Here is an 18,850-nt window from a genome sequence, read left to right as displayed (position 1 = left end):
GATCCACAGGGGGTAAATTTTTCCAATGGTCTCAACTTCCTTGGTAACTACATGATAGTTTCCAATGGTAACTGCATCTGTAGCCATGCATAGTTCCCCATTTGAGGGAAATCTCATACCCTGTCTGCCTTTAAGATCCATCTACACCTTATAGAGGCCAAGGGAAAACTTCCCCTTTGCTCTCCGAAGGTTCACTCAAAAAAGGCAGATTAATTACAGAAAAGGCATATAAATTTACTTCACATGTACACAAGAGCCTTCAGAATGAAGACCCAAAGATATAGAGAAAATCATCCATTTTTATGCTTAGGTTAAACAAAGTGTTATCATCCATGTAGGAATATTGAACAAAAAAGGTATGATCTCATGCTCATACTGAGTGGAGTAGCCCAGCAAGGCCTGTCTGCTTAGATTCTTCTTGGCCTCTCTGTTACAGCATTCCTTCCTTCTGGGTGTGGGGCAGGACCCTCTCTGGAATGGGTGTCTTGTGACCTACAGTCAAACAAGATAGGTCAGATAATTTCTTTATGTACAGTTTTTATACAGAAAGGCTGAGGGGAAGTTAGGTAATATGTTTAGGCTTTATGGCTGGCTTTGGGGAAAGGAAATCCTGGTTTCTATGACCTGCCTTGGGAAAGAAGAATTCTAGTTTCCATGGCTAGGCTTGGGGGAGAATGGGACAGAGAGACAGGAGAGAAGGAGAAGTCAAAGAAAAAAACTTTTGCTTCTGAGGCCTTCATTTAGAGGTATTGTTTTCTGTTGAGTCTCAACAACTTCAAGAACGTTATGCAATTCAGTAACCCAGAAAAATATATTCCTTAGAATTCTGAGTTATTCAGTCAAATACAGCTTCTTCTGAGGTGTCCTTTTAGTAAGAGGTGCCTCCTCGTTCTTCCTTGATTCATCTACTAGCTGAATACAGGAACACATGCATGCATACATATGTATCTTGAGGAAATATGGTAGTCCTCAGAAGAACAGAGTTTCCAGTCATATTAAGAAAGAAAATTATTATTATCTACCTTTACATGGCACCTTATTATATTAGCATTTCTGTTATTTTGAAAGGCAGTGGCAGTTACCCTTCTTAGTCATCTTATCCTCACCCTGAGAAAATATTGTTTGTGTGTATACGTATGTGTGTGTGTGTGTGTGTGTCTGTGTATTTCTGATAATCAAACATTATTTTTAAGAACTGAGTAATAATCTGAGGCCCCTAAAAAGGCATCTTTCTATGGATGTCCATCTATGACAAAAATAACACCCATCAGAAGCTTTGAAATTCAAAATTCTGTCTTTGTTTAATAGCCAGGTCAAAGTCTTGAACTCCCACTTTTCTTCTGTAAAATTAAAACAGGAAACAGTTGTGATTCTTCTGCACGATGAAACCCTAGAGATTGAAGATTGAGTGTGCACACATACACACACAAATCACCTCTCAATACAGATGTTGAAAACAGTAGCTTGATTGCCAGGGACCACAGGAGGCACTGCCTCCCTGCCAAGCCAGTGGATGTGTGCCCCAGGCCGCCAAGGCACAGATTGAGCATGTGTTGACCTCAGTGAAAGGAGAACTTGTACTAAAGTCTGGAGTTCTAGAGAAGATACCTTGCCTTAAACTAATATTATCGTTGACACCAATAATATCACCTCTCCTGCTGCTTTAAATATCATTTCTTATCAGGGTAGTACTTCTGACAGGTTGTCATAATGTCTTGTACTCAATATCCACCAAAGATAGAAGAAAAAGAGCTCAGGTAGATTTTCAAGGTGTCTTATTTGAAACTCTCTTGTAAAATTTGAATGATAAACATGGAGTTATTCTCAGAGGCACATCTTTCTTGTAAACCTCAACCCATTGTCCTTAACCAAACTATGTCTTACTTGAAAGGATCTTCAGTCACTCAGGCAAACAGAGGCCTGACAGGCTTACCCTATAGGTCAACAGACGTTGGCAGCTTGCTTCATTGCTTAGAGGAACAATCTGGGCTATTCAAGCTCAGGCCACTGATAAAACTGAGATTTAAAAGATAGGTTAGAAAGAATTCATATAAATGGTCAAAGAAGAAATCAATGCTCAAGTAACTGAGGAAAGCAGTCAGAAATCCTGAAGTGTCAACACCACAAAAGAAATTAATAAAATAAAGGAGAGCTGGATTGTGTGGCATCTGTTTGTAAGAAAGTTCAGAATATACAAGGAATACTGAGAAAAAATGTCTTGTTCATCCCTGGTATCTTTCTCTGGCTTTGGAAACCATATTCATAACATGCCCTAAGTTCATAATTTTGGGGAGACTTTTACTTTCCATTTGGATGTTATGGCTGTGAATTTGAACGTTATCAAAAATCAAACATTTATGGAATATTGCTAATAAATAATAGGGTAATGAATATGAACAAACTGCTGCTATATTCAAAAACTTGAATAGATATCAAGGGTAGGTCATCCAAAAGACCACCAGGATAGCTAGATAGTAGGAAAGAGAGTATTATTGGCAATATTGGTTTGCAAGCCAGGAAGATAAAGTTTCTAGCATGAACTGAAGGTGCTCTCTTGGAAGAGGGAAAGACAGGTTGGATTTTATGCTTCAGGGGGTCCATATTACCCATTTTCCCTAAACCTGCATGTAATCAGCAGGCTTAGGGAAAAGCCATATGTAATTTATGAGGGGAGCTGAGCATATGAGCAATGGGAAACATATATGTAACATATATCTCATGCTCACTTTGGGGCAGAATTTTAGCATTAAAATGAGGTAGAATGTGGCTCTTTATGTCAGAAGGTGAACTATAAGACAAAAAGTTTGACGCAGCCAGCCTCTATAAGTGGGCTGAACCTGGCTGAAGATCTGCAGTTGCTTGTCGAAAAAGAATACTGGTAGAGCTGGTCCTTTGTCCAGTCCCAGTTGTAGTGGCCTGAGTTGTATATCAGAGTCAGGATAATTTGCCTAATGTCTCGTATTGTTCGCTAGTTTAGCTACAGTGCGTTTTTCTTGTAAGAATTTAGAAACCTGCCATGTGTCTGCTAGGCCCTGAACCCTTGACCCACAGGTAACTTTTTGTTTTTTTAATGTTAGGATCCATCTTAGTTGATAGAAGTACATATTTTTTGGTCTCTCAGATCATAGGCATTATGCTAAGTGGAAAAAGCCAATTTCAAAGTGTTCCATATCATATAATTCCCAATAAATAGAAATCTCTAAGTGACACCATTATAGCGATGATGTAACAGATCAGTGATTGCAGAAGTCAGGTTTCGGGGGAAGGGTGTGACATTGACGAGCTAGCACAAGAAGTTTCTTTGCAGAGCCGGAACAATTCTGTATCCTAATTGTGATGTTGGTTACTTGAATCCATATATATGGTACAACTTTACAGAACTATATGTCTAAAAACACTTAAAAACAGGTAAAATATGGATAAGGTGTATATTTGAGTTAATACTGTGTGAATATCAACTTCCTGGCTTTGACAATCATTCGGGGAAGCTGAGTGAAAGGTACACTAGGAACTCTGTACTATTTTTGCAACTGTCTGTGAGTCTTGAGCTATTTCAAAATAAAAAGTTAGTTTAAATATCAAATCTAGGCAGTCTTGAACTTACCATAGTTCAACTTAAAATTTTTTGACTCTACAATGGTGCAAAAGTGATACACATTTCGTAATTAGTCCAGACAAACCTATTGTAAGTTGAAAATATCTTTAAGTTAAAGGTGTGTTTTTGACTTAAAATATTTTCAATTTAGGATGGGTTTATCATGATGTAACCCCATCATAATTGGAGGAGCATCTGTATATAACTTTAAGAAGAAAATATAGAAGGGAATAACAGGCTGTTCAAAATTATCCAATTAGGAGCTGGGCGCAGTGGCTCACACCACTAATCCCAGCACTTTGGGAGGCTGAGTCAGGTGGATAACCTGAGGTAAGGAGTTCAAGACCAGCCTAACCAACATGGTAAAACCCCATCTCTACTAAAAATACAAAATTAGCTAGGCATGGTGGCACATGCCTGTAATCCCAGCTACTTGGGGGGCTGAGGTAGGAGAACTGCTTGAACCTGGGAGGTGGAGGTTGTAGTGAGCTGAGATTGGGCCATTGCAGTTCAGCCTGGGCAACAAGAGCGAAACGCCATCTCAAAAAAGAAAAATCCAATTAGTTAGATAGCAAAAAGATCCATAACTTTTTGAGTACTACACATATAAAGAAAATGACTACAATATTAGTATTTCCTAAATGTTATCAATCTTTCCATCCTCAAATCTAAAATCTTATTAAAATGTCAGTTTTTCACAGATAAGCCAAACAGAAACAAACAACAGCTTTGATAATTGCACAAAACCTAAGTCTGCTTGGCCATAAGCTCTCACCTTTTTTTGCTTGTTTTTGTTTTGTTTTGTAGAGATGGGGTCTCCCCTTGTTGCCTAGACTGGTCTTGAACTCCTGGCCTCAAGCAACCCTTCTGCCTGGACCTCTCAAAGTGCTGGAATTGCAGGTGTGAGCCACCATTCCCAGCTTTCTCATCTTTAAGATGTATACTACCCTAAGAAATAGTAAAGATATCATTTAATAGATGCTAAGTCAGCATCTGAAAGACAGAACTCACAATATATGTTGATAAAGAATAAATTAAAGGAGCTATTTGATTTGTAAAAATACATGGGCTAGCACATACTTCTGAGAAATGACAATAGTACAAAGAATAAAAATCATGTTCGTTATTTTTACTATTTATTCCATGAGTATCTGTTAGCTACCTACTTGTTAATAGGTACTATGAGCGACACTGGGATGCAAAATAAACAAACATGATTGGGGATTTCAGAGCACTCATCAGGAATTGAGAGTAAAGATACACACAAGGATACGCCTATCCAGTAATCTTCCCCGCCCAGTTCACTTTACAGTAACTTTGTTCTTCCAATGCTGTGAATACACACAAATGAGTTTGCCAAAGTTACACTGAAATAAGAATGAAAACTTGCTATCAAGCAGTTGTTTTCTTGACCATAGCTAGGTAATATGAGTTAATAGTTCTCAAAGTAGACTGGAAGAAAAAGCAAGATAAGAGGTAACTGATTATGGTAATAAAATAATTAAATTCCATTAAGATCAATTACTGACATAGGGATCTTAGCAATTTTCTTTGTAATCATTCTCAATGGTCCTTTCTCTCACTGCCTTATGCCACAATATTTATTATCTAGAAAGGAAATTAACCCAATCCTCTCATCTCTTCCTGGCTTGATTCAAAGGGCTCATTTTCTCATCAGAATGAATCCTACATTCATTCCATTCTTTGATTGTGTCATATTCACATTTCCTTTGATTTGTCCAGCACAACACAGTTTCAACACCCAATGTGAAGTCCACATGCTGCAAAGGATGACTGGCTTCTGCTGAGTGTCTGTAAACCAGGGCCAGCGTCTTTCCTATTTCTTTCCTATTTCTATCTACTCATTAAACACTCTTGCTTTAAACAAAATCAGATGCTTAACATTCTGAAGTATCCTATAAGCTTTGAACCTGAAAAATAGTTACACATATAATGCTTATATATTAGTGCTATGGATACTTCTAAAATTACATATTAACTTTAAGAGACAAATCTTATATCCACTCAGCAAATGGCTGTTATGATCCTGAGTGCATAGTATAACCCATTTAAACCAGATCAATCTAACGTAGGTAAGTCCTTGGACTTCAAACTGTGCTACAAACTGACCAGCCTCCTGTTAGTAAAGTAGGTTACTAATATCATCTGTCCTTCAGTTTCTTTGCTTTAGTCAATTTTTATTACCATCAGCACTGAAGTGGGGAGCAAATTAGAAGCTTCTTCTGGATGTGGGGGTGAAAATTATAATAAAATAGCAACTAATCCAAGTTGATAATCTCTTTATACACACACAGCCCCAAAAAGGAAGCCATGTGAGGTAGTATGCAATCCTTACAATATTCACTTATTCAACAGATACATATTGATCATATAGTATGTGCTAGGCATTGTTCGAGGTATTGAAATCGAGCAGTGAATAAAACAAACACTCTTGCTCTTATAGAGTTTACATTCTATTAGGGGAAAAATCATCAGGGACAGGAACATGTACTGATTATTTTATAGGAAGAAAGACTCAAAGTCATGTGACATAAGACACTGTCTTTTTCTCACATGAAATTAGGAAAAAAATTCTCTTCTTAGGATAATGTGCTTACTTTCTTGAGAAACTCATGAGGGAATCAACAATAACATTCAATATTGGATAGGCAAAAATAGGAATTGGAGTAACACCCACATTCATTCTCACTCATGCTGTCTAAGCCCATCCTCCTCTTGATGAGGGGAGGAGAGCCTCCTCTAGCACCCACAAAAAGTGTGAGGCCCCCAGTTTCTAAGACCCAAGAAGGGACCAAAGGAATGGTGAGAGGGGCATTTCTTTCTCTAGTAAAAAGACTGAAGATTCCAAAAGCAGCCCCAGGGCACTTGACTAAGGGCCATGAGGGGCTGTGTTGAAGCTAAAGGGCAAAAAGAAAAGAGAAGGCGGGGTGAGAACCAAGTATCAGCAGGTGGGCATCCTCTCCTGGAAGGGGAAAAGTCCATAAGGCCCTTCCCTGGAGTCCCATAAGGGAACAACTAAGCAGCAACTTTGAGATTCTTGTTATCCCCAACAAAATCAAGTGTATGTTTGATCTAAGAAAAAATGAAGCAAACAGGAGAGTCTCAGGATAAGGATGGCAAATGTCCCTGAAGCATACAGCTGGGATTTCAACACACACTCACACATACACATGCAGACTCATAGATGAAGTTTCCATAGATTATCAGCAGCAACACCGTGATGCCCTAATAGACAACAACAAAATAAAAACAAAAGCCTCTACATATGAGGTTGCCAAACTGAATTCTAGATTATCCCTTACACACACACACACACACACACACACACACGTGAGCAAAAAATATTCTTTAGGACAGAGAAGGGAGTTTGTATGCAGAGAAAATAATGTATTCCATACAGTCCCTGGAATTTCCTTGGGGAAATGTACTGTAGCATTCCAGAGCATAATCAGGCAAGTAAAGTTCCCAGCAGCTTCTACATGGTTCTATAGCAAGCAAATGGGTCAAAACAGACTCTAAGCCCTGTGTGACCAATTAACTCCACAAAAATACACACTGAACTTTACTGCAAATTTGAGACACATAATCAAATGATATAAAAATGTGTATTTATATTCTGTCTACTTATCGTTTACATATGGATCTGACATGTAAAACAGATTACATTACTGAAAATAACTCAGAACACATAGCACACTTTTGATTACTGTTTCATAGGGGCCTGAGGAACAGAGGACAGCCCATGGGGTAAAGAGTCTCAGCAGGGGCATGGTGACACACTCCTGTAGTCCCAGCTACTCAGGAGGCTGAAGCAGAAGAATTGCTTGAACCTAGGAGGTGGAGACTGCAGCGAGCCAAGATCACACCACTGCACTACAGCCTGGGTGATGGTGTGAGACTCCATCTCAAAAATAAAAAAGAGTCTCAGCAGTTACAGGATTGATTTTTAAGTGAGTACAGCTTAGTATGTTACGTAATTTTTCCCCTTACTTAAGAAATTGAACCATGTTCATACTATAAATTATGGAATACATACATTATTTATTAATTAAATTCTAACTATAAAGTCACAAAGCAGTACAAATATGGATAAGTCATTAAACTATTTTCAAAGGAAAGGTTTCAATGTTTTCATGTTTGAATAGCTAAGTTAATTGATTGAACATGTTTAAATTTTATTTCCATCCATTTATTATCAATTGGGTAAGGCTTATAATTAATTCTAGAGATACCAAAATATTTGCATGTCTTTTAAAAAAATAGCTCGAAATATGTTTTACTTCAAAGTGTCAACTTGCCGTATTAATTTATTTCAACAACATAATACAGCCAAGACAAACACATTTTAAAAGCAGGGCAATTTAAGTACAGAGTTGGTAATATTTTAGGTTATCATTACAAGTTCTCCTAGGCAGTTTATTGGCAAATATGCTCTCAAAGACAAAGCTTTTGAATAGTAAAGAAAACAACTTGGTTTAAAAACCACATTCAGCCTAGAAAGTCTTCAGTATCCTAACTTCTTTGGAGTGCAAATAGCTAGACTTCAAAGAGAATGAGAAAGCTGAACACACATACTTCAGAGATGTCCTCAGAGCCCACAGTCAACAGGAGACGTGCTGGGAAAGTGAGGTCTCTTACCTGTCTCCAACACTTCTTCAGAAAAGAAGATGAATACTTTCCAGACAATGCCCTGAGCAGAATCACTCCCAAACCACTGGGGGAAACATGCTTCTTCGTGGTACAACAATCCCTCTAGTGGCTGGGTCAGAAGGGTAGGCATTTCCATGAGCCTGCTGGAAAAGACCACATAGCGGCCTCTGTAATTTTAAGTTATTGGTCTTTCATTGGATGTTTACATAAATTCAGGAAACTAATCCAACCTCTACTCAGTAGAGCCAATATTTTTCTAAAAGTGACTTCAAGGATACCTCCTACCAAGTCTAACACACTTCTTCATATAGACAAAATGGTAAAGGGAAACTAAATTTTGCTTACTACAAAAATTCCATCATAAACATCACTGAATTTATGTACAATAAATGTCAATGTAAATACAATAATGCCAAACTTAAATTATATCTGTACATTCAGTATATCTGGCCTGCTATATATATTTTTAAAGAACATCATCCTAGATGAACTGAGATCTAGGTTACCAAATAAAACAAGTTAAAATTTTTTTTCTAATTCCAAGTACAAGTAACTTGGAGATCTGAACAAAGAAAAGAATGACTCACTATATATCCAATGAGGAAAATGAAAACAGTGCAGAGCAGTCATCTGGGTGGATTACTGACTTCTTTTTGGCTTTCATTTTCTTTACTGCATATGTGTTGGGTCCTTTTGTATTTTGTTCGGATCTCATAGTTACTCCTTAGGAAGTTTATTTTGACCACACTATTTTAAAAAGTACCACCCTGCCCCCTATTCTTTTATTCTGCTTTTTCTTTATAGCATGTGTGACATCATATTAATAACATAATATGTTTTTATTTATTTATGGCCACATCCTTCAGTAGAATGCAAGGCTCTTCAAAAATAAGAACTTTATTTAATTCGCTGCTATATCCTCAGCACCTAAGACAAGGCTTTGCAGAAACTAAGACCTCAATAATTATGTGTGAATAAAAAAGTAAACAGAGGCTTCTAGGATAAGTAGAGTCTATTGACATGAAGTACTTGTTTCCAAATTTTGACCCTTCCATTATGTCAGTAAGATAATGCAGTAGGCCATTCTCATTCTGCTATAAGGACAAACCTGAAATTGGGTAATTTATAAAGGAAAGAAATTTAATTGACTCACAGTTATGCAGGGCTAAGGAGGCCTCTGGGAACCTACAATCATGGTGGAAGGAGAAGCAAACACGTCCTTCTTCACATGTCAGCAGGAAGAAATGCCAAGCAATTGGGGAAGTGCCCCTTATAAAACCATCAGATTTCATGAGAACTCACTCACTGTTATAAGAAGAGCCTGGGGAGGGTAACTGCCCCCATAATTTGATTACCTCCCACTCAACCATTCCCACGACACATGGGGACTATGAGAACTACAATTCAAGATGAGATTTGGGTGGGGACACCGCCAAACCATATCAGATAATATAGTCTACCAAGTGATAAAGTAGTGAATTTCCACTTTGTACTGGGGAGAATAAATAGTGAAAGAGAAATAGTGTTAAAGATTTTAATATGCCAATACGAGGAAATTCACAAAAAAATTAAAAATTATTTTTTTAAAAATGCACAGCCAAATTCTTACTGCAGCCATTAGTAATTTGAATAGCATCCTCCAAACCTCTTGGTAGGCCTTTGTATACTCCTAGGACACATGGAGCATGTACCTAGAGAGCCATATGTCATCATTCTCTAGTAGTCTAGGATCCTGGAGAAAAAAAAATGTTGTAATAATTACAGAATAGAGTAAAATATACTAAGAAACAATTCTACAAAAGAGACTATTACGTCCTTTGGGGAAAGCCTCTTCTCTCTGTATTTCCTGTGGCAGCCTTCCAAGTCAGAATATCTTTGTATTTTTATTATTTATTTATATTTTTATTCCAGAATACATATGCAGAATGTGCAGGTTGGTTGCATGGGTATACATGTGCCATGGTAATTTGCTGCACCTATCAACCCATCACGTAGGTTTTAAGCCCCACGTGCATCAGGTATCTGTCCTAATGTTCTCCTTTCCCTTGCCCTCCACCCTCGACAGGCCCAGTGTGTGTTTTTCCCCTCCCTGTGTCCATGTGCTCTCATTGTTCAGCTCCCACTTGTTAGTGCCAGCATGCAGTGTTTGGTTTCCTGCTCCTGTGTTACTTTGCTGAGGATGATGGCTTCCACTTTCATCCATGTCCCTGCAAAGTATGGAATATGTCTTGAGCTTCATTAAAAAGCAAATACTTTAGCACTGCAGTTTCTAAGAGCTGGTAAACTATAAGAACTGAGAGATCAAATTAAAGAAAAATAGTGTCTCATTCCATTCTGTTTCTTTGACTAACAGTTTGACAATGTCATTTCTGATGATCAAGTATCACTTATGTAAGAAGTAGTGTAACAACACAATTTCAATTGTTTTCAGAAAAGGGATTAATGTTGGACTTGTGGTTAAATATTATTGTACTCCCTCCTGAAACCCACTAAAAAAAATAAAGAAATGGATAAAAATGATAAAGGCCACAAGGGCTAAAAAAAAAATTGTAACAGGGAAATCAGTGGATAAATGACAACTGATATGGCAGAGAGAAGTAAGTCCACACTTAAGTCAGCAGAGAAAACCCAGGAGCCCCAGAAAATCTCAGGAATTAAAGACACTAGGAAATCTTAGGGATTCAGGTGAGGCAGAATACAGAATGATAGACAGAATGTCAGTAGAAAACTATAAATGTCTGTATAGAAAGTACTGCACTCCAGATCCTACACAGACACATAGACGCACGTGCGTGTGCATGCACGCACACACACACACACACACACACGCATGACTCATCCAGCTGGAGAGCTATGTCTTCTCCAATGAGAATAAAAGTGTCCTTCACTTTAACATAAATGGAGACTTCTACTTCTGAGTATGACAGAGTAGCTTACAGCAGAGCTAAGAACAACTAGAAAGGTTATTTTTTAAGAAAAATTTTAAAGCTGTTTGAAGACACATAAGAACTGTTGAAATAATGGATTGAGAGGAAGAGGGAAACAGCAGAGAATGACCTGACATTCTATAGTGGCATTCCCCTAGTGCATTGCCAATTCTGAGAGCAGGGCAAGAAGTTAGCAATGCAGACTTCTCACACAGAGGAGAAACCAGCAAAGATTTTGGCAGCCTTCTTATACTGGGAAGATAAAAATTGTAACAAAGTAACAAACAGAAAGTCCAAAATCACAGTGAAAAAGAGGGAAATGAAAAAAGAAGGCCAACACTCATCTGGTATTACCCTTAAGACATGAGTTCTGAAGTATCAAGGGGCAGGAAGTTAAAAGCTAAGAAGAAATCTTTCAAGGAGGAGAGGGTAGATTTTTATGCTCTTAAAGTACTGATAAGGCAGGGATTAAAGTTCAGGATTTGCCAGTGAAAAGAGTCTCAGTGAATATAGCAAATTGGAAGATCTGCAGAGCTACACCCCAAGAGTGGATTTAAAACAGAGGTAGAAAAGACATCCAATGTTCATGGATTGGAATAATTAATATTGTTAAAATGTCCATGCTACCCAATGCAATCTACTGATTCAATGCAATCGCTATAAAAATCCCAATGACATTTTTACACAAATTTTACAATTTTAAAATTAATATGGAGACACAAAATATCCCAAATAGCAAAAGCAATCTTGAACAACAAAAACAAAGCTGCAAGCATCAACTACCCTATTTCAGAATATACTACAAAGCTATAGTAATCAATACAGTATAGTACTGGCATAAAAACAGACATATGGACCAATGGAACAGAATAGAGAACCCAGAAATAAGTTCACACATTTACAGTCAATAACTGCAATAATTTGGGAATCTTCTATAATAACCTAGGGATCTTCAACAGATTCCCGAAGAACACAAATGGAAAAGGTATAGTCTCTTCAATAAATGATGCTAGAAAAACTAGGTAGCCACATTCAGAAGGATGAAATTAAACTCTTATCTCACATCAGACACAAAACCAACTCAAAATGGATTAAAAACTTAAATGTAAGACCTGAAATATAAACTATTAGAAAACATAGAGGGAAAGCTTTATGACATTTGTTTGGCAAGAACTTTTTGTATATGACCCCAAAAGCATAGGCAACAAAAGCAAAAATAAACAAATGGGATTGTATCAAACTAAAAAGCTTATTACAGCAAAGATAACAATCAAAAAGTGAAGAGGCAATCTACAAAATGAAAGAATATGTTTGCAAACCATACACCTGATAAAAGGTTGATATCCAAAATATATAAGAAACTCAAGTAAGTCTTTAGCAAGGTAACAACTAACTCAATTAAAAAATGGGCAAAGGGGCTGGGTGCAGTGGCTTATGCCTGTAATCCCAACACTTGGGAGGTCAAGGCAGGCAGATCACTTGAGCTCAGGAGTTCAAGACCAACTGGGGCAACATGGCAAGACTTCCTCTCTACTAAAAATAAAAAAAAATAAAAATAAATTGCTAGGCATTATGGCATGCACCTGTGGTCCCAGCTACTCAGGAAGCTAAGGTGAGAGGATCGCTTGAGCTCAGGAGGCAAAGGTTGCAGTGAGCTGAGATTGTGTCACTGTATTCCAGCCTGGATGACAGAGTGAGACCCTGTCTCAAACTTAATTTTTTTTTTAAAGAAATGGGCAAAGGACCTGAAGACAAATGGCCAAAAGATACAAGAAAACATTCTCAACATCACCAATCACTGGGAAATGTAAATTAAAACCATAAAAACCTTAAAACCCTTTGCCCATAATAAGATGTCACCTCACACCTGTTAGAGTGGCTATTATAAAAAAGACAGGAGATAGTATTTATATGGATGTAGAGAAAGGGGAACGCTTATATACTGTTAGTGGGAATATAAATTAGTACAGCATTTATGGAAAATTCGATGGAATTTTCTTGGAAATTGAAAGTAGTACTACTACCCTATCATATGATCCAGCAATTCCACTTCTGGGTATATATCCAAAGGATATAAAATTAGTATATCAAAAAGATGTCTGCATTCCCATGTTTACTGCAACATTATTCACAGTAGCCAAGATAGAAAATCAACCTTAGTGTCCACATTTACGTATGTAACAAATCGGCACATCCTGCACATATATCCCTGAACTTAAAAGTTTAAAAAAAAAAGCTTGCTAATAGAGAAAAAATAAATAACTAAATAAAAATTTTTAAATCTTAGTGTTCATCAATGAATGATTAAAGAAAATGTGGCATAGTGTTATATAGATATACAATCGAATACTATTCAGCCTAAAAAAAAAAAAAAAGGAAAGCCTAACATTTGTAACAACATGAATAAACCTGCAGGACATACCACTAAGGAGATAAGTCAAGCACAAAACAATGAATGCTAAGTGATCTTACTCATATGTGGAATCCTTAAAAAGTCAAATGCATAGAAATTGAGAGAACAGTGTTATCAAGGACCTGGGGTTATGGAGGAGGAAGGATTGGAGAGATGTTGGTCAAGGGATACAAAATTTCACTTAAACAGGGGGAATAGGTTCAAGAGAGCTATTGTAAACATGGTGAGTAACTATAGCTAATAACAACACAAAGTATACTAGAAAATTGCTAAGAGAGTCGATTTTAAATGCATTCACCAAAATAAAATGGTAAGTATGTGAGAAAATTTAGCCTTTCCACAATGTATACCTATATCAAAACATCATGTTGTACAACTTTTGTTTTATTTTGTTTATTTTGTTCATAACAAGTAAAAAATACAATATTTACTCATCAATTAACAAAAAATAAAAAATGTTTTAAAATAAATCAGGTAGAAAGAACTTACCAAAACTGTAATCTAGCTTTGACTTATCTCAGTCCCTGATTAAATTAAGGTAAGCAGTTTCACTCTATCTGCCTGGAAGAGAAAAAGTAAAACCTCTTTGGAGGAATAAATCATTATTTGAACCTCTACAATTTCTTCTTACCTAATGTCTCATATTCAATCAACAATTACTAGATGTGACAAAAGATAAGATCATATAAACAAAACTCAAGACAAAAAACAGGAAATAGAAAGAGGTCCATATTGACTATACATTGGAGGTAGCAGAGAGTGACATTAAAATAATCATGATTAATATGTTCAGGAAAATAGAGGAAAAAGTGGCAAATATTACCAGATGACTAGAATTGATAGAAAAGAATCAAATAAAAATTCTAAAACTAAAAAGGAATATCTTTAAAATTAGGAACTCAACAGATGATTTGAAAACAGGTTACATATAAAGAAAGGAGATCAGTGATATAAAAGACTGGTAAATGAAAACCCCAAAGTGAAGAACTATAAAGAAAGGACTAAAAACTATTTTTAAAAGTAAAATACAGATAGGTCAGTCATATGGCATAATATATGTGTAACTAGAGTCTCAGAAGGTTAAGTGAGAGCTAGAAAATTGTGTAGAATCACTAGATGCAGAAAAAAATTGCTGAGATCTTCTGAAACTGTTGAAGTATGTTAACTCGACAATTCAAGAAATACTATAAACCCCAAACAGAATAAGCAAGATTATTATTTGCTAATTAAGTAAATGAAAAAATAGTCGATGCCATAATCCCAACCCATCAGCATATCATTGCCATGGCAATAGAAAATTGGCTTAGGCAGCCAGGGGCAGTGGCTCACACCTGTAATCCCAGCACTTTGGGAGGCTGAGGCTGGCAAATTGTGAGGTCAGGAGTTCAAGACCAGCTTGGCCAACATGGTGAAACCCATCTCTACTAAAAATACAAAATTTAACTGGGCTTGGTGGTGTGCGCCTGTAGTCCCAGCTACTCCGGAGGCTGAGACAGATGAATTACCTGAACCCGGGAGGCGGAGGTTGCAGTGAGCCAAGATCATGCCACTACACTCCAGCCTGGGCCATAGAACCAGACTCCCTCTGAGGAAAGAAGGAAGGAAGGAGGGAAGGAAAAAGGAAGGGAGGGAGGGAGGGATGGAAGGGAGGAAGGAGGGAAGGGAGGCAGGGAGAGAGAGAGAAATAGAGAAAGAGAGAGAGACAGAAGGAAGGTAGGAAGGAAGGAAAGAAGGAAAGAGAGAGAGAGAAAGAGACAGGCAGAAAGAGAAAGAAAGAAAAATAAAGGAAAGGAAGGAAGGAAGGAAGAGAAAGAAAGAAGGAAGGAAGGAAGGAAGGAAGGAAGGAAGGAAGGAAGGAAGGAAGGAAGGAAGGAAGGAAAAAAGAAAGAAAGAAAGAAAGAAAGAAAGAAAGAAAGAAAGAAAGAAAGAAAGAAAGAAAGAAAAAGAAAGAGAAAGAAAGAAAATTGGCTTTGGAGCAAAAGAGACACCCATTTCTAAGGCTACCATCAACCTTTATGTTCTTGTTGGCATGACCAAAAGAAATGGAGGAGCTGATCTATTATTTAGCCAGTTGCATATTACCTAAGCAGCTCATTCAACTCACTAAGACATAAGTCACATTAGGGAAGGGATTTCTTTTCTTGTTCATGCTCTATCCTCAGTGCCTGAACTGCCAGTTCTTCACAGTAAGGAATCAACTAACATTTATGGCATTAATGAATGAACCATCTATTCATTAACTCATCTTCAAATATTATTTGCATGAATTTTCTTTCAATGGAATTGGAAATAATACTTATTATCTCACTCAACTTTATCTCTGGGGCTATGGGTAAACTGCTGAAATATTATTTTAAATGCTGATTCACAATTTTAAAATAGGAGCTCATCTCTGAGAATGTCTTGAACCAATGGACACTTCTACTTAATTTTCACACACTTACCTACCAACTTATTGCAGTGTTCCACCTTATTAACCTTTTCCATTCACCAGCTTGGATGATACAGGTTACAGACAATGAACAAAGGGGTGTGCTCAGAATTATTGCTTGTTAGATGATCAGATTCTAGTTTTTTTCATCATACCTTTTTAAAATGAATGACCTGGCAGTTTTTCACAGAAAGTTTTTGAAGAGAATCTTCAGATATGACCTTGGTTAAGTCACTTCTTCTTTCTGTGCATCCATTGCTAATCTAGACTAGAAGACAGACCACATCAGAGGCACCAATAGCGCAAAACTCAGAGTGAATGGAAACTATAGACACATCTTATTTTACCTGCAGAGAGGTTTTGGAAGGTAGGAGGTGTGTGTTTGTGTGTGTGTATGACTGAGGGGGTGGTTGGTTGCCAATATATAAAAATGTTGTTATGTAAAGATTCAAACATCCAAATTTCTATCTTCTTCATTGATCAGATCTGGCAACACTGAGTCTCATGCAGTGGCCAAAAGAAAATTCCTCCTTTGTCCTCCACATATTTGCTGGAAACCAATTCACAAAAGGCAGATTAATGGGAGAAAGGACATATAAATTTACTTTAATGTACATAGCATGGGGGAAATCGCAGGAAAATTATCACCCAATAATCCAATGGGGTCCAGATTGTTATACACCCTTCTTTTTAGAGGATGGGGAGATGGGGCAGTGTAGATGATGTTAATGGGTTAGTAAATGAGGAAAATTCAATGGGCTTGAAATGTATACAATGGCCTGAGACAGTCTGTTGGAACTTCAGAGCGAATAGTGAAAAAAAATCTGTCCATGTGTGTTGACAGACTTCATCTTCCTTCCTGCAATATAGTTCAGTTAATGAAAACTCATGGAAGGGACCAGAAGTCATGGTTTTCTTTTTTGGAGGGTCCAGATTTTAGGCAGATGAGAGAACTTCATAGACTAACTTAATCCTGTACTTTGGGAGAGACAGAGGGCTGAGAGAGAGGATGGTGGCTGGGTAGGTCAGAAAGATCTCTAGGCTTTTTTTCCAGTTCAGTATGTCAAAGGGACATATTTTGGGGTATTGTTTTCTGAGATCCAACATTCACATGAGAACAGTTTGGGGCTGCCCTCTTCCATAACAGCCTGATTTCTCTGGTTCTCCCAGTACCCTCAGACCCACATTACTCCTTAATGTGACCTGACCCCTGAACTAGGTGAGTCCTGATTTCCTTGTATATGGAACATTTTGTTATTGTATAAAATACCATCATTTAGTGTGTTAGGCCATTCTTGTATTGCTGTAGAGGGCTGCCTTAGATAGACTGGGTAATTAATTTTTTTAAAGAGGTTTAATTGGCTCAGATTTCTGCAGTCTGCACAAGCATGGCCCCAACATCCATTCAGCTTCTGATGAGGCCTCAGGAAGATTTTACTCATGGTGGAAGGTGAAGTGGTAGCAGGTATCTCACATGGCAGAGTGGGAGCAAGGGAGAGGTGGGTACCACATTTTTTTTTTTTTTTTTTTGAGATGGAGTCTCGGTCTCTAGCCCAGGCTGGAGTACAATGGCATGATCTAGGCTCACTGCAACCTCCATCTCCTGGGTCCCAGTTCAAGCAATTCTCTTGCCTCAGCCTCCTGAGTAGCCGGGATTACAGGCATGTGCCACCATGCCCAGCTAATTTTTATATTTTTAGTAGAGATGGTGTTTCACCATGTTGGCCAGGCTGGTCTTGAACTCCTGATCTTGTGATCCACCCGCCTTGGCCTCCCAATGTGTTGCAAGTACAGGCATGAGCAACTGTGCCTGGCCAGGTGCCACATATTTTTAAACAACCAGAATCCACGAAAGGTCACTCACTATTACACGGACAATGCCAAGCCATGAAGTATCTGCTGGGACTCAACCACCTCCCACCAGGCCCTACCTCCAACATTGGGATTACATTTCAACAAGAGGTTTGGGAGGACACAGATCCAAACCATATCAGTTGGTATTAGATGACTAATCAGCATTTAATAAACATGTGCATAGGTTAAACCCGTGTGGCCACTATATATAATTTCTTCATGGTTAAGATCATAGGCAAACTTGATGCTCTGAGTCTCAGTTTCCACATCGGTAATGAAGGGACTAGATTGCTAAATGAGGGTTTACTTGGGCCTAGTAGTCCTATGCAGCCCAATGTCCTCACTCTGATTTTAAAGCTGCTTCTCAAATATGCCCAGATATTAACACTGAATGACTATAAACTCTTAAAACATTTCCATTAACACTCTTCTAGTTAATGAAGTAGATAATATAAATTGTAAAATGGTATTACTAAGAAGCAATAACGAAGGACTGAGGTCTATCTTCTTTTTATATATATATTATTTCTTTTTTTGAGACAGAGTCTCACTCTGTCACCCAGGCTGGAGTGCAGTGGCATGATCTTGGCTCACTGCAATCTCAGCCTCCCAAGTAGCTAAGACTACAGGCACATGCCACCATACTTGGCTAATTTTTGTATTTTTAGTAGAGACAGGATTTTGTCATGTTGACAGGGCTGGTTTTGAACTCCTGACCTTAGGTGATTCACCCGCCTCAGCCTCCCAAAGTGCTGGGATTACAGGCATGAGCCACCTGTGCCCAGCCTGAGAGCTATCTTCTTAACATAAATATTGGAAGACAGAAGACAATAAAGTTGTATCTTTAAAATGCCTTATGACAATAATTGCCAACATGGAATTCTATACTTTGTGAAGTTATTTCAAAAACTCTGATGAAATAAAGACTTTCCCATCAAGCAAAAGCTTTGAGGATTTGT

General features: G+C 37.7%; 1 long non-coding RNA gene across 1 annotated transcript in view; it reads right to left on the bottom strand.

Moving 5' to 3' along the window:
* LOC128932380 (uncharacterized) overlaps positions 1 to 18,850 on the bottom strand; it is a 65,434-nt gene that overhangs the window by 20,381 nt on the left and 26,203 nt on the right. Inside the window, exon 3 of the long non-coding RNA XR_013518933.1 lies at positions 8,255 to 14,167. This is a non-coding gene — a long non-coding RNA (uncharacterized LOC128932380). The remainder of the gene's footprint in view (positions 1 to 8,254; positions 14,168 to 18,850) is intronic.

The sequence above is a fragment of the Callithrix jacchus genome, chromosome 6 (genome assembly GCF_049354715.1).
Source record: "Callithrix jacchus isolate 240 chromosome 6, calJac240_pri, whole genome shotgun sequence".
NCBI lineage: Eukaryota > Metazoa > Chordata > Mammalia > Primates > Cebidae > Callithrix > Callithrix jacchus.
The sequence above is the reverse complement of the archived record's forward strand: the minus strand, read 5'-3'. Positions and strand labels throughout refer to the sequence as shown.